Genomic DNA, 14,632 nt, shown 5'->3' on the forward strand with positions numbered 1-14,632 from the left:
TGACAATCTAAATGCGATAGTCATTCCTCGCCAACCAGAAGGGTTCCGTTCTGGGAAAACCTCACAGTTGGTGAATTCGCAGTAGAAGAGCCATTGAAATCAATGGCAAACAAGGGAATTGTAGTTGCAAAAAGACAGAATACAGTTTTAAAAGGGGGGGGGAAATCCCCCCAAATCACCAGGAGTCAGTACAAGGAGTGAAGGGGACCCCTGAAAATGTCCCTGACCTCCCCAAATGACCCCTGACCCCCAGAAATCATGGGGGGACCCAAATTGGGGGGGATTTGCCAAATCGCGGATACTCAGGTTGCAGTTGGCAAGACCTGCCACAATTTCCAGGTGGCAGATACTCAAACTCACAATTGGAAAACCTGCAGGTGGCGAGGGATGACTGTAGTGGCACAGGTCAAAGTAGCCAGGTGAAGCCCACATCTGAATGGGAAAATATGTTAGAGAATGAACTCCACTGTACCTGGCGAACATACATTCTGTCGCCCACTCACCAGTTTGGAGAGATCCTTTTAGAGCTCCTCATAATCTGTTGTGGATTTTACTACCCTAAATACTTTAGTGTCATCTGCAAATTTGGCCACCTTGCTGCTTACCCCTATTTCTAGTTCATTTATGAAGAAGTTAAAGAGCATTGGTCCCAGTACAGATCCCTGTGGGACCCCATTTCTTACTTCCCTCCATTGAAAAACTGTCCATTTATGTCTACCCTCTGTTTCTTGTTTTCCAACCAGTTACACATGAACCTCTTCCCTTATCCCATGACTGCTAAGTTTACTCAAGAGCCTTTCCCCCCTCTTCAACTGCTTCCTCATCCAACAATAATAGTAGAAAGGAACAATTGGTTTTCTGCAAATGCCAGTATGAGACTGCATTATCTAACTAGCACTCTAGTTAGAAGTAAATAAATAACCAAACTATATGACAAAATAGGGTTATTGATGGAATCAAGCAAAATAAATTTCAAGAAAAAGGTTTGATTGACTAAGAAAAATATTCAGGTTCAAATATTAATGTTTCCTGCCCTTTAAGAAACGATCTCTTAACACCATTTCTCTCTTCTTTCCTTATTCTACAATCTCCATGAGCAAGTATACAAGCATCTAAGCTTCCTTCCCAGTGGCAGAAACTCTAGACTCTGGAATTCCTCACCAGAGACAACCCTAAATAATTCCCCCATGGTGGCAAAGATATAATCATAAACCAAATAAGTGATTATTTACTAATTTGTTTTTAAATGTGCTTCTTTGTCCTGCTTAATGGTAGAACTTCTCACAAAAGTCTGGAATCTTCAGCCACAGGCTAGAATGCCACCACCCCCCGTCCTTTTTTTTAACCTATGTGATATAGCACAAGCTGAAAGCAGAACTGTGAAAACAAAAACACCTTGAGAACTCCTGTGCTTGTATATATTCACTTGCATTATTTTTTCTGACTGAATCTGCTGCAGCTGCTATTTGCTCTGTGTGCAAAAATACGGGCAACAGATTGGTGAGGAATAAAGATGGAAGCAGCCTTTGCTGGGTTCAGAGAAGGAAATGGATTCTAGGATCAGGCTGATGATCGAGCTAGAAGCAAAAGACAATCTGTGGAATATGCTGCCTTTCCTAATCAGAAGAACCCACTGCACTGGTATTTGAAATAATAAGTTGAACATTTGCTGAGAAAAGTGGGTTAGAGTGAGTGAGTGTGTCTGTAAACTATACTGTAAATCTGTGTTTGGTACTTGAATTTCCTCACTTAGGCAGTGTTGGAGTTGGAGTTCCAGTGTATCGACCTTTTGTACCAACTATCCTAATGACCACTAGGGGCATTGGGAGTAAAGTTAGTGAGTAAGGGTCTCTCTAGTTGTTCTACCTGTCTCTACTCTATGACCCCTGATTGGACTCCTCAGGTATTTCCTGTAAGAGTCAGATTCCCTTCCTTTCCTCTTAGAGAGCTGATGGAAACATCTCTCTCTCTCCCTGCCTATTCATTATGTAGTACTTTAGATTAAGTATTAGGTTTTTCCTATCCAGAGGTGTACTTCACCAATACTCACTATTTAGTTCTACAAGAATCTCCATGTGTCTTCTCTAAATAGCTGCAATAACTAAACTCTTCATTCTACTCTGTAATGAGTGGGTAGCTTCTGTAGTGCTCTGCTAATTAACTGGGGGTAAAGATTACAACCCCCAATGGGCAGCACCTTAGTAAATTATCATTGAAGAATTAGCACATGTATATATCACACAGAGAAGTTCTTAAATAAAGAAGAAGTTCAAAGAAGTCCCATAAAGGAAGCAGAGCAATACTATCCAGTGCATTCCAAAACATCACCAGTGGAGGGCGAGACTTGATGGCAAAATGTTTGGGAGAAGCAACTCTTCAACATTGTTTTACAAGCGTACCCCCTCCTTCCATGGATTGCTGCAAATATGTAGATGCAATATAAATTTTCCAATTGTATTCTTCTTCTTTATTCCTGAAAACACTTATATAATGAAGAAAGAGCTCTTGCATTCACTAAATGAAAGAGAAATGACTATGAACATAATGTACTAGGAAAAATGAATGAAGCAGTCAGATGTAACCAGCTGCATAAACATAATACCAAATGATAGCTTTATCTAATGAATGGTGGTAATTATATTTACATCACTCTCTGATGTGTTGCAGTTTCTTGGTATAAAACTGAATTTATTCAACAAGTAAATTGCAGGTGTCCAGAACCTTGGCTGAAGGTTAAATTTCATGAAGTACAGTGAGCTACTGTATTTAATCTGTGCCCCTATCTCACCTCACAAAAAAGTATTAATATGGGAGGGGCAGCCACTGCTTCCCCTGGCTCTTCCTGTTTTGGTCTTGTTCAGTTGTCCACACTCCCTATCAGCCAGCTGTAATAAGCAGGACTCTAGAGCCCAGTTATAAAAACTGGGAACACTGTACAAAAGCATGCTCTGAAGCCCTATCTCCCAATGTCTATGCCTGCATTTGTCTGTTGAGACAAATACTGTACTTGTGGGCAGATTCTTCCCAATCTTTGATTCCGAGAAGGATTTTTAATGACGTTAAAATGAGTCCAGATTGGAAAAATAAGTCACAACAAGCCATCTTTTCAGTTAAGAAGCAGATAATTGAAAACATAATGATAGCTCTACTGTATATGTCTGATTTCATATTATCTCATGTTGGAGAACAAGGTCTTCCACACTACTGCCATTTTTGTTTTACAAACTGCAACATGAAAGTGATTTCCAGTAGGCTGAAATCTACCATCACCCACCCCAAATAAATTCTTGCTTTGATGTACTCAATTCTCTTCTGCTCCACCAACGGATTTGGCTTCTTTTTCTGCTATTACTTTCAGAACCACCACATTGTTCCTGCCCAAGAAGATGCAGATTAAAATTACCTTGGTGGCTTATTTGTGGAACCTTTCTACCCCTCAAAGATTTCTAAACTGTCAAATATTTATGTTGATGCTACATATGTAAACTGTACTTAGCAATTTATCTGGAATCATGTTTTCTTTATAATTCATAATGAAGAGCTTGTTAGCCCTTAATTGATAAAATTAGGGGTTGATTTTTCAGTCACTTGATAATTTTGCATTAATTTTCTACTAATGTCAAAATATTTCTAAAACCATTTTTTACTATTTCATGTTCATTTTACACAGCTATAGGCAACTGCATGAAGTGTACAACTGATAAAAATAAACATCACAAACTCTATATTCCAGATTAATTAATCCAGGCTATCTTCTATACCTGCTATGATAAATATGCATTGAAGCAATGGTGGAAAAATATACCTGTTTGTACTCTTTTGTGAATGTGATAAGGTACTTAAACTGTGTTAAGAAGTAACTCGGCCATATTAATCAGTATTGAGGAGACTGACTGAGAATAAATCACTATTTCAACCTGTTGGCTATTTAAAAACTGAGGTTATCAGCCACTTATCTGGCCTTTTAAAAAAAAGTTTCAATCTTTGAGCAAATGATAGAGCTATGTCTTGGAACAAACAGTTGAATTTTCCATCAAAACAGATGGAAAATGCAGCAAATAGTGTGTGTGTGGTGTGTGTGTGTGTGTGTATAATGCAAATATAATTCTTCCTTTGGTGCTTTGCAATAAACCTTCACTTTGTCAAGTTTTAGTTTTTAAAAGCTCTTTGGCTGTAATTTGTCATTTAATCCATTTTCGATTTGGGCTTGAATTTATCTCAAAAATAATCTTAACAAGAAAAGCTCAGCAAATGCTGTTTACGGCATGGAACTGAGGTTTTTGTGTTTTTGTTTTTAATATATCTGTGCTTTTGAATTCCCAAAGATTAAACTTCACTTAATCCTTTTCAAACTGCAAGGACGAAGGAGGAGGAGTCATATTGGGTGATAATTGTTGGGTGATTTCTTCTTCTTTTCTTGTTAAAATTGGGAAAATCATCAGACTGCTTCAGCCACACAACATACTAGGATATAGTCCTGCTGAATTAAAAGCTTTGTTTGTTTTGTTTCTGCCACAAAAGTTATATTTTTTCCTTCAGTCCTGAAAGCTTGGTGCTGTTGAATTAGATAAGCCTGAATAGAAATGTATAGGGACACTAGTAATTCAGTATATTCCTTTTGAATGGACAAAGGAGCTTTGTTAGGGATAAAAAAATAGATAAAGATGTTGAGCTACGGCTTTCAAAAATGTTTTTGGCCTCAAAAGGGAAATATGTTTATCTGTTTCACTACAAGATCCGACTGAAATGGTGTCGACATGCATGGCAAGACATTGTGTTGCTAGTGATGGCTCAAGCCAGGCTGTCTAAGCTCTCTCCTATGATGGTTTCCCCTGCTAATGTGATACAAACAGTTAAGTTCCCTGTACATATTTTTAATCCTTGAGACAGAAGCCATCTGTAATCATGATAGGCTTGCTCCATTTTCAAGGAAACCTTGCTTTCCTATCTGGTGTTAAATCAATGACATTTGTTTTCGGAAAGGCTCAGTAACAAACAATGTAGCAACAGAAACAAGACTGAAGAGTAATCATTATTGTCCAAAATGGGTATTATTACAATGTATAATGCTTTGGTACCTCATGAACATTTGCTGAACTTACTCAGTTAAACAGAAACATAGGAACAAACTGAGCCACATGTATTACTTTCCTCCTTATAGGTTCCAAACTCAAGGTTTGAAGTGAGTTACAGATCACAGTTTAAAGCAAGTAAGTAGGTTAATATGAACCAGGATTGGTTGGTTTGGGAGTCACAACCAATTTTGGTTCATTTTAACTAAATTGGAAGTAGACCGTCGTATGGGCATGAGCATGCACAGAAGCCTTGGGGATGTTGCGTGGAACCGGACTTAACTGTTGTTCAGCATTATGTCTGGACCAGTCCAATGTCTTCTACAGATTCCATGGCTTATTAAGTGGTGTTCTATGTATGTTCAGGCCACAATAGTCTAGTTCTCATTGGGGCTCTGCACACAATGAAAACTGATGAGATGAAAACTGGAGATTCTGGTAATGCATGTGCTCCCATGGAGTGCATACTACCCAATGTAACTTCCAATTCTTCCAGTCCCAGCCCTTGCCCAGTTTTATCTTTGAGAATTCATGGCAGCTGTGAGGAATACCTGAACACTTGACCATGCACAATTTAATGCCCATCTTCAATTGGGTAAACAAGAAGAGCATCCCTGAAAGAGAAGTGTAGAGTGTTTCCAAGTGGAAGCAGTGGGGGGAAAACACCACTGCACTCCTCAGAATCAATCACGCCAGCCACTGGATGGATTTTATTTTGTTATATGAAGTTCCATAGCTAGAGATCTAATGACCGCTTTCCCCCTCAGTTTGTCTCTCCACCACCACTTTTTAAAATAAAGGTGTTCTATAAAGGCCTGAGTGATATGGGGAATGAAAGGTGTGGTGAGACAGTAAGAAGAGCCAGTGTGTTATAGTGGTTAGAACACTGGACTAGGACTAAGGAGACCCGAGTTCAAATCCTCATTCAGCCATGAAACTCACTTAGTCACTCTGGGTCAGTCACCTATCTCTCATCTTACTGTAACCGCCCTTATAGGTTTGTTGTGAGGATAAACATAACTATGTATACCACTCCTGGACTCCTTGGAAGAAGAGTGGGAAATACATGTTTGTTTGTTTGTTTATTATTTAACTTATATACTGCCCAAACTTTTGTCTCTAGGTGGTTAACAATGACATAAAAATAATAAAAACAAATATAAAAGATTAAAACAGTTAAATGATTTAAAAACGGTATAAAATTAAAACCTACAAATTTAAAAAGCTGAAAAAGCTTGGGTGAAGAGATGGGTCTTCAGATTTTTAAAAAAATAGTCAGAGATGGGGAGGATCGTATCTCAGCAGGGAGCGCATTCCACAATCTCGGGGCAGCAATCGAGAAGGCCCGTCTTCATGTGGCCATCAGACGAGCTGGCAGTAACTGGAGACGGACCTCATCAAGTGACCTCAATGGGTGGTGGGGATAAAATAAATAAAAATTGAATAAAATAGTCCTTGGAGTGTCTGTGAATCACTGGCTATTCACATTCATCACTGGCTATTCCACTCCTCAAGCTGATCCTAAATCCAATTGTTGCCAGGATGATGAAGCTGCAAGCCAGTGATGCCTACTCACCTATTTCAGAGTGTTTTCAGGCAAAAAAGAGAGGAAGACAAGGCTCATTCTGGTTGCTCAGTTACTTCTGTTCATGCTGGCGGGAGCGCAGAGATAGAGATACCATGCAGTTAATTTTCCCTGTATGTAATCTTAAGGCAGGTGTCTTTGTAACTTTTCAGTAACTGTAACTGTGTCCCAGACACACAGACGACAAATGTTTCTTTAGGTGACTTGCGGAACATGAATTTGAGATATATGTCTGATTGTTCATAACGAACAACAGTCTTTAGACTGTACTTGTATTATTATAGTTCTAAGTTAAAGTTGTATGTGGTGCTGAATTGTATAAGTCTTTCCCTCAGACCCTAATCTGAAGTGGAAGACCTGAGCAGGGGGAAGGGACTTTTTAATCCTTTCCCCTCCAGTGGTTACCTTCCATGGGGGGAACATGTGGTTCCATATGGAAGCAAAGTAGGGAGGCAATTTTCAGCTAAAATTCTGCTTGTGAGGAAAGGGTTAAGAAACCCCACCCCATGGGTCTTCCAAGGCAGACTGCAGTTTTATGGATGCATTTTGTGATTTAAAATAAAATAAAAACTTTCTCAAGTGGGAAAACTATGTGTGATTCAGTGCCATGTGTAGTTTGGCCTTTATGTTAATAACTGAGCCAATCCAAGTCTAGAGTCTGACAAGAAAAAAACAGCATAGACATTTTAGGGTTATGTATATAAGTTGGGTTGTGGAGAGAATGAATCTTTCATCCAGAGTTATTTTTTTCTTAGGAGTGGATGGATTCGTTCCAGTTCAGTGGTGTAATGAGAAAGTGTAGAGCAAACTCTACATCTGCAAAGTAATACTGCATATATTACATTTTAAATGAGGCATCAGGATGCTTCCTATCTCATTTGAGCGCTCATAGAACTGTCAAGCGAACTTCAGTTCACAACACTTATTAAAATAAAAGGCGTTCATTTTTATCATGACAAAATGAGCTACACTGAGCTGCACTGCTCTTCTAACAGGAAATTAACTGTACATGTCATTCATGTGGACTATACAGGAAATCATATCCTATTTTGCAAACCATTTGCTTTCATTCCATCAAATCAAATCCACTGGAAAAGAATACCGTGATATAGGCTATTTTCAGCTTGAATAAGTAGGTAATAAAATACACAAAAGCTTATGAAAAAGACACGCATGCTAGGTGGAGTTAAGACTTGTATTTTGCTTACCTAAGTATCAAAAGATTAAGAAAACATTTTTTTCTGAAAAAGTATACAAGGCTCAGAAAGCAAATTACTGAGTCATCAGTTTGTGCCCACACACTGTAACAATAAACAACTCTGGATCAATATTAAGTGTAATTTTTAAAATGCAATCTAGGAAAAGATCTAGCCAGGAAGAACTGAAGGTCTATCAACCTCAGTCTTTTGAACCATTGTACTAGCAAGAGACATTGCACCCCCAGGCCCCAATGAAGACAGGACACACTTAAATGGGATAAAATAGGGCCACTTTATTGTTTAGCAGAAATAGAACACGCAACGAGGTCCCTAACTAACCAAAGTGTAGGTATTTCTCCCATGTGAGACAGCCTCCTAGGGAGGGCCGTCTCAGAGCAGGGCGAAGGGCCAGGTGCAAATAGAAGCCAGCCAGTGCTGCAACCAGCTCAGTACCTTCCCTGATTGGCCGATCCTGGCCATGTGCGAGGGGAGGCAAGATGGCAGCACTGTCACTGCATACAACATGCACTGGGAATGAACACTGACAGGGAATGAACCTGCAGCTTTCCACATACAAAGCATAGGATGCACCACTGAACAATGATGCCTCCTAAGTACAATGCTGAAACATTGAATAGAAATATTTTCATGGACGTCATTGATGCTAAGACTGAACAGAACTATCTCCAAACAGGATCTCATTTGCTGGAGACCAAAGTATAAAAACCATAGCAACAGAGAAACAGTAATATTTTCAAAGGAACTTGGATATAAAAGAAAGTAAACAGCATCCTATGTATGATTACTTGTATGTCAGTTCCACTGAGTTCACTGGGACTTACAGAAGTGCACACAGGAATGTAGCCTTAGATTCCACCAAAAACATATTGGAGTCAAAAGTATCAGAGCATCTTTATAATGTGTTTGTTCAGCATAAGGCAGCTTCATATGTTGATTCAGTATATGTTCTTCACGTTGGCTTGATCATTAGTTGCATTTCCACTTTAGTTTGTATGATTTTTTTCTGAAGAGTTATGTGGCTTTTGCATGTTGAGATTTTATAAAGCAACATCTAATGTGCATGAAAACAAGCAAAGAGGGAAGAGCTTGACAGCAGCATAGGATAGTCTATATTTTTAAATATGTCTGCACGCATTTCCCCCCATTTGAGCACTGAGAGATGTCTTTCTCTGCACTGAATAATTCCTCTGAAATTTATCAATGTGCAGGATGTTGTAGTAAAATGGTGAGCAAGAACTTACTGTACCTCAACATTCTGCTTCATGCTGAGAACTCTGAAGTAGTCAAATTAGGCTTCTAGAAAGCTGCTGTTGTACACACTTGGATGCTGATTGCAAGTATTATCTTAAGAGACTCATTTCTTAGATTTCAAGAAAATTGCTACTCTTTAAAAGGCTGTATTTTGTGCTTTCATGCTTCTTCTGATGGCTTTGCAACAGCTTCACCAGGAGGTGACTAACAGCACCATCCCTTTCAAATGCTTGTTGCTTTATTCTGAAAATAGAAAAGTGAAAAGTGAAAAAACCCTTAATGTCTTTAAAAAAAGGAATCTCATTCTGTTTAGGAACAAAAGGGCAGATTGTGTCTCAGTTTGCAGCCACTTTGGCTTACATCCACAAAAGCATGATGGCAAGATTAAAGTGGGATATATCAGGGAATATATGTTATCTTCTTGCTTTAGAGCCTAATGCTGTAGGGTCTCTGCAAGGAAGCTAGGCTTCCTGATGAAATGGTGTGCTATCAAAAAGCTTGCCAACATAAAGGCCATTCTCATTACCAATACTGGGCTGGGGAGGGTGAGGAAGGGGAAAAGGCAGGGTTCAACCTACCTTCCCCCAGACAATCGCTCTTAGGGTCTTGGCATGCAAGCTGCATGCGCACACACGTGTGCAGCCTGAGGAAACACATGCATGCTCACACATGCATGCAGCCTGAGAAGACACACAATCCCAGTGGCTGGGTTAAGGGTGTGCTCACTCCCTTAACCGCAACTAAGAGCTGGGCCAAAGTTCATTTATGGTGTTCGTTTACGGTGGGGTTAGGCTGGCTGGGAGCCCTAGCCATGGCTATGCTGCTCGTGAGAACAGCCTTATAATGATACAAAGGTGAAAGTGAAAGCTCTTGTATGCAGGCCTCTATCATCTTGCCATATGTGGTGTAGATCACAAATAATTTAACTTAATCTCTTTTATTCTTACATCATTCTTGATGGTGTTCGTCTTAGGAGTCATGGGTTGCCTAATTCATTGTTATTTATTTATTTATACTTGTCCCACTCACCCCACTACACTGCTGCTCGGGGCAGCTCACAACATTAATAAAAAGATGCAGTGTAAAATAAGACTCATAAAGTTAACCAAATTTGTTAAGTTAAAAACAAGGCTAAAACCACATTGAAAATGACATTTTTAAAAGAAAGTTTCAAATTAAAAGTTATTTTAGAAGCTAGAAACTGAGAACTATAAAAATTAAAGAATCTACCAGATATAGAGACGAAACATTAAAAAGCTTCTTCAAAAAGATGTGTTTTCAATGTTTTTTTAAAAAAAAACACTGAGGGAGAGAGCATGGCGAAGCTCTTTGGGGAGGGAGTTCCAAAGCCGAGGGGCCACCTGAAAAGGTCCTGTCTCTAGTCTCAGGCAACTGGATTTCTGTTAGTGGCAGGGCCACAAACAGGGCCTGAGATTATGAGCAGAGGGCCCTGGCAGGTTTCTATGGGCGAATGTGGTCCGACCGGTACCCCAGCCCCAAGCCATGGGGTTGGAGGTCAAGACCAGCAGCTTTAATCTAGCCTGGATGTGGACTGGTAACCAATGAAGCTGCCACAGGATGAGTGTGACACTCACAAAATGACTTTTGCTCACAAGCATCCTTGCAGCAGCATTCTGGACCAGCGGAAGCTTCTGAACAGTCTTCAAGAGTAGCCCCACGTAGAGTGCATTGCAGTAGTCCAATCAGGATGTTATCTAATTGTTGTGTCGTAGAGAGTGTCGGGATGATGCAACCCACTCTGTAGTGTCCTGCTTGGTTTGTCAACTGTGCTCCAATAAGGAAACCAAACATAGAGTGTTCATCTCAGATTTCCAGTCAACAACCTCCCAGGTATATTCACCATGTGGACATCAGTAGTGTGCTTGCTTTTCTTTCCCAGAGTTTATTTATTTATTATTATTTATTTGCTACATTTTTATACTGCCTTTCTGCCTTGACAAAGGCACACAAAGTGGTTTACAATATTAAAAGAAGCAAATTACAGAAGATTAATAAAACGTCTCAGGCTGTTGGTCTTTTCAGGAGCTGAGGACAAGAGCTCCCTGGCCTGCTGACATGTCATAAGAAAAGAGAATAGTTAGTTATTGCCCATCACTGATTTGACCAGAAAGTAGCAATAGGTCAGTAACATTAGCTATATGAGCAGAAGATTCTGCTATGAAGATCAGGATATCATAAAAAGATCTTTTAGGATACAAACATGTAGGATTTTTGCTCCCCCATTGACCTTTTCTGGAGACAAGCATATCTTGTGAAAATTGTTTCATATTTATTTGTACTTGCAGTAGTGACTGCAGGACTGACCTTCGAGGTAAGTGAGGTGGGAAGTTGACCAGAGTGCCTACCTACCCCTGAAGGGGGCTCCAAGCTGAGCTTGATGGCTCACTGTTTGTTAAGCATTACATATGCAATGAGCTAGAAAGAAAGAAAAAACTGCAGATAAACTAACCATGTGGGTGTGGGGTGCCAAAGTCACTTTTTGCCCAGGGCTCTGTTTATCCTAGGGCTGGCCCTGAGTGCCTGAGGATCTTGTGTACATAGTTTAATTTGGTTGGAGCCCTGTCAATCTCAAAAGAAGGAAGTTCAAATTCAGAATACAGCACATACAATAAAGATTTTGAGCACATTTGCTAATATTGATTTATTTTGGCTGCAGTAAGTGGCATTGATCTTTGCTGTTCTCTGGATTTTACTTCCTGTTGTTGCAAAAACCACCGAGGTAGTAATGTAAAGGTGTAAGAAGACCATCATAGGAAAGGCATGAGTCTAAGATACACCGAAAGAGAAAACTGGCATTTGCACAAGTGACACAAAGGAAATTGTAGAGGGCTTTTACCTCCAGTCCTACAGAGCCCAGCCAAGCCCCAAGAGAATTAAAGCCAAACTAGATATGATGGGCAACCATCTGCATGTCTGGTCCATTTTAATCGCATGTAAGTTGACCTGAGACATATGTATTAGGTTGTATACAAATATAATACTACAACAACTACAACAAAGCCATCTACATTCACATATAAAGTAGGAGTGTCTGTTCTTCCCATGAAAAGGAGCATGTACAGGGGAGGGCAAAACTACCCCCACCTTATCTTGCTACACTCTGTTACTTCAACAGCTTTTGTCCAGCTCTGCGCTAATATCACAAGTATTCTCTGTAGTTCTTCATATATGGATGATGTGAATGAGCAAGGGCGCAGCAAAGTTGGAGTAGGCCCTGGGACAAGAAGAGAGGATGAGCCTGCCTTCTTGTCCTCCTCACCCCTTGTGTCCTTGCTGCAGAAGAACTGAATTGATATGGTGAAAAACAAAATGTTCTTGGTATGTCCTCTCTCTTGCTCCTGTACAAATAATCTAAACACTCCCCATGTATGCAGACACTTTCACACACACCTGTGCATGCACATGGCCCAGAAACATTTTAACATATATACCTACTACAGTCACCCCATATATTCATACAACATCAACAATGTTTCTGTGTTTTTACCCACCCACCCACAAACACACACACATCAAACTTTTCCATGGGAAACTGAGTTGAAGATTTTGTTGGGAAACTGAGTTGCAGATTTTGTTGCCCCCCCTTCCCCAAACTTTCTGTTAAAAGAATAGGATTTGGCTACTCCACAATCCCTGCTTGAGGCTGCCTTTTATACTCTTCCAAGACCCCTGCTAACCCCGTAGTTTCAACCTCACACAATGAGCACCTCCATCTTATCTGGATTCAGCAGCAGTTTGTTATCCCTCATCCAACACATCACTGCCTCCAGGCAGGCACCAAGCTTTCTAAATTTAGTAGTCAAGAGATAAGGGGGTCACAAAAGGTAAGGAGGCCAGATCCCCTCTGCTCCCCTCTATACTTGAACACTGATTGGGGTATACATTTATATTGGTCCATACGGTGAAGTATGAATGAGGAAAGGGGTGCTTTCAGGAAAAGATGTTTCTGAAATGCTGATAACAGCTGATTATATATTTACAATTTCCAGTATTGTTAGCAGTGATGGTGAAAAGGTCGTGTCACCAGTGTAAATGAAAATGGGTAAACTAACTACTTCAAGGTGATGTTAGAGAAAGAGACAGAAATGTTAAAAACCATTGTTAGGGATTTTTAAAAGTGCATTTAATGCACTCAGTATGTGGCACCACTTCACTTTATTTTCTTGCCTTTCTTCTGGCAGAGCATCTGAACTCAAATTTATTGATACAGTAACACAATGTTTGTGGTGAGAATGGTCAGAACAGTCTCACAAAAATTATGTGCTTGTTCCCCCCGCCCCCCAATAATTTTTGCTTTTATTAGTAATAGAAATAGAACTGGTTACATCTCTGAGATTGACATAATCATACATGAATAAGAGCAATTACTCATCCACAGCAAAGAAAGCAGGGGAAAGGAAAAAAGACTTGTACAGAGTAATAATATTTAGTATTTTTGAGTGAATTAAGATAATCTGTAAAAAAAAATAGAGGGTACGTCTAAAAACTAAATCCAACCGTCAGAGAAAAAATGAACCTTGAGCCTCACACAGAACTCTCACCTTGGCCTCAGAAGAACGATTTAAAACATAAAAATTCAATGGCAAAAAAAATGTAAGCGTTAAAACACAGGTTCTACCAAAAGAAAAAGGTATACATATTGTATATACGAAGCCAAAATATCCACCAATATTTTGTTATCAAAATTCCCATCTTGTCCCATACAGGTATGCAAAACGTCACAGTAAAGTAAGTGACAGAAATCAGTTAAACCTTCAGCAGTCTTCCTCTTCATTTAACAAACAAAAAACCAGAGAGATAAATGGAAAGATATTCTTTCATGAAGAGATAGACTAACTTCAGCCAAAACTGGTCTCTATAACCCCCCACAGGGAGAATAGGCTATCAAGCTATGTCACCCAGATCTCTCCCCATACATATATGTAATCCTTCTCAATTTCCTTCTGATTGTTTGCATCACAACAAGCAGTTCATTCAACAATTACCATTATACAGTTTCCATAACAACTGGTGAAAGCCCATAGGAGGAAATGAAAATTAAAAAAAGATACTGAGGGGGGGAAAATAGGAATGATAAAGGTATATTTTTTAAAAAAGTTAAAATTTGATTTCAGTTAGAAGCTAAGGCTATCTAGTTAATTGTTCAAACCAAGACTTAAGTATACCAAAAAGTCAGACACTGAGTATTCCAAATAAAATATCTCGGTATGTAGTCTTTTTAAAGCTATTATTATCATATAATAAAATAGTGCCAATAATCTTATGCCTTAAATTTAAAATTCCCTCATTCTTAATATATCTCATCTCCTCTATGAAAAGGAAAAGAGAAACACAAAGAAACAAAGGACAAAAATCTGTGGCAATTCTTTAAGTCATTAAAACTATCTATCGGGTTTATCATACAACATCCAAATTCCTAATTAGGTTGTTGTCAGTTTTAAACCATTATATAGCATCCCCTAATTGAAAGGCCGATTAATGAG

General features: G+C 39.3%; 1 protein-coding gene across 2 annotated transcripts in view; it reads left to right on the forward strand.

Moving 5' to 3' along the window:
- ERC2 (ELKS/RAB6-interacting/CAST family member 2) overlaps nt 1–14,632 on the forward strand; it is a 1,070,068-nt gene that overhangs the window by 48,786 nt on the left and 1,006,650 nt on the right. The gene's annotated exons all lie outside the window — the stretch shown is intronic.

Source organism: Hemicordylus capensis, chromosome 2 (assembly GCF_027244095.1).
Source record: "Hemicordylus capensis ecotype Gifberg chromosome 2, rHemCap1.1.pri, whole genome shotgun sequence".
NCBI classification, from domain to species: domain Eukaryota; kingdom Metazoa; phylum Chordata; class Lepidosauria; order Squamata; family Cordylidae; genus Hemicordylus; species Hemicordylus capensis.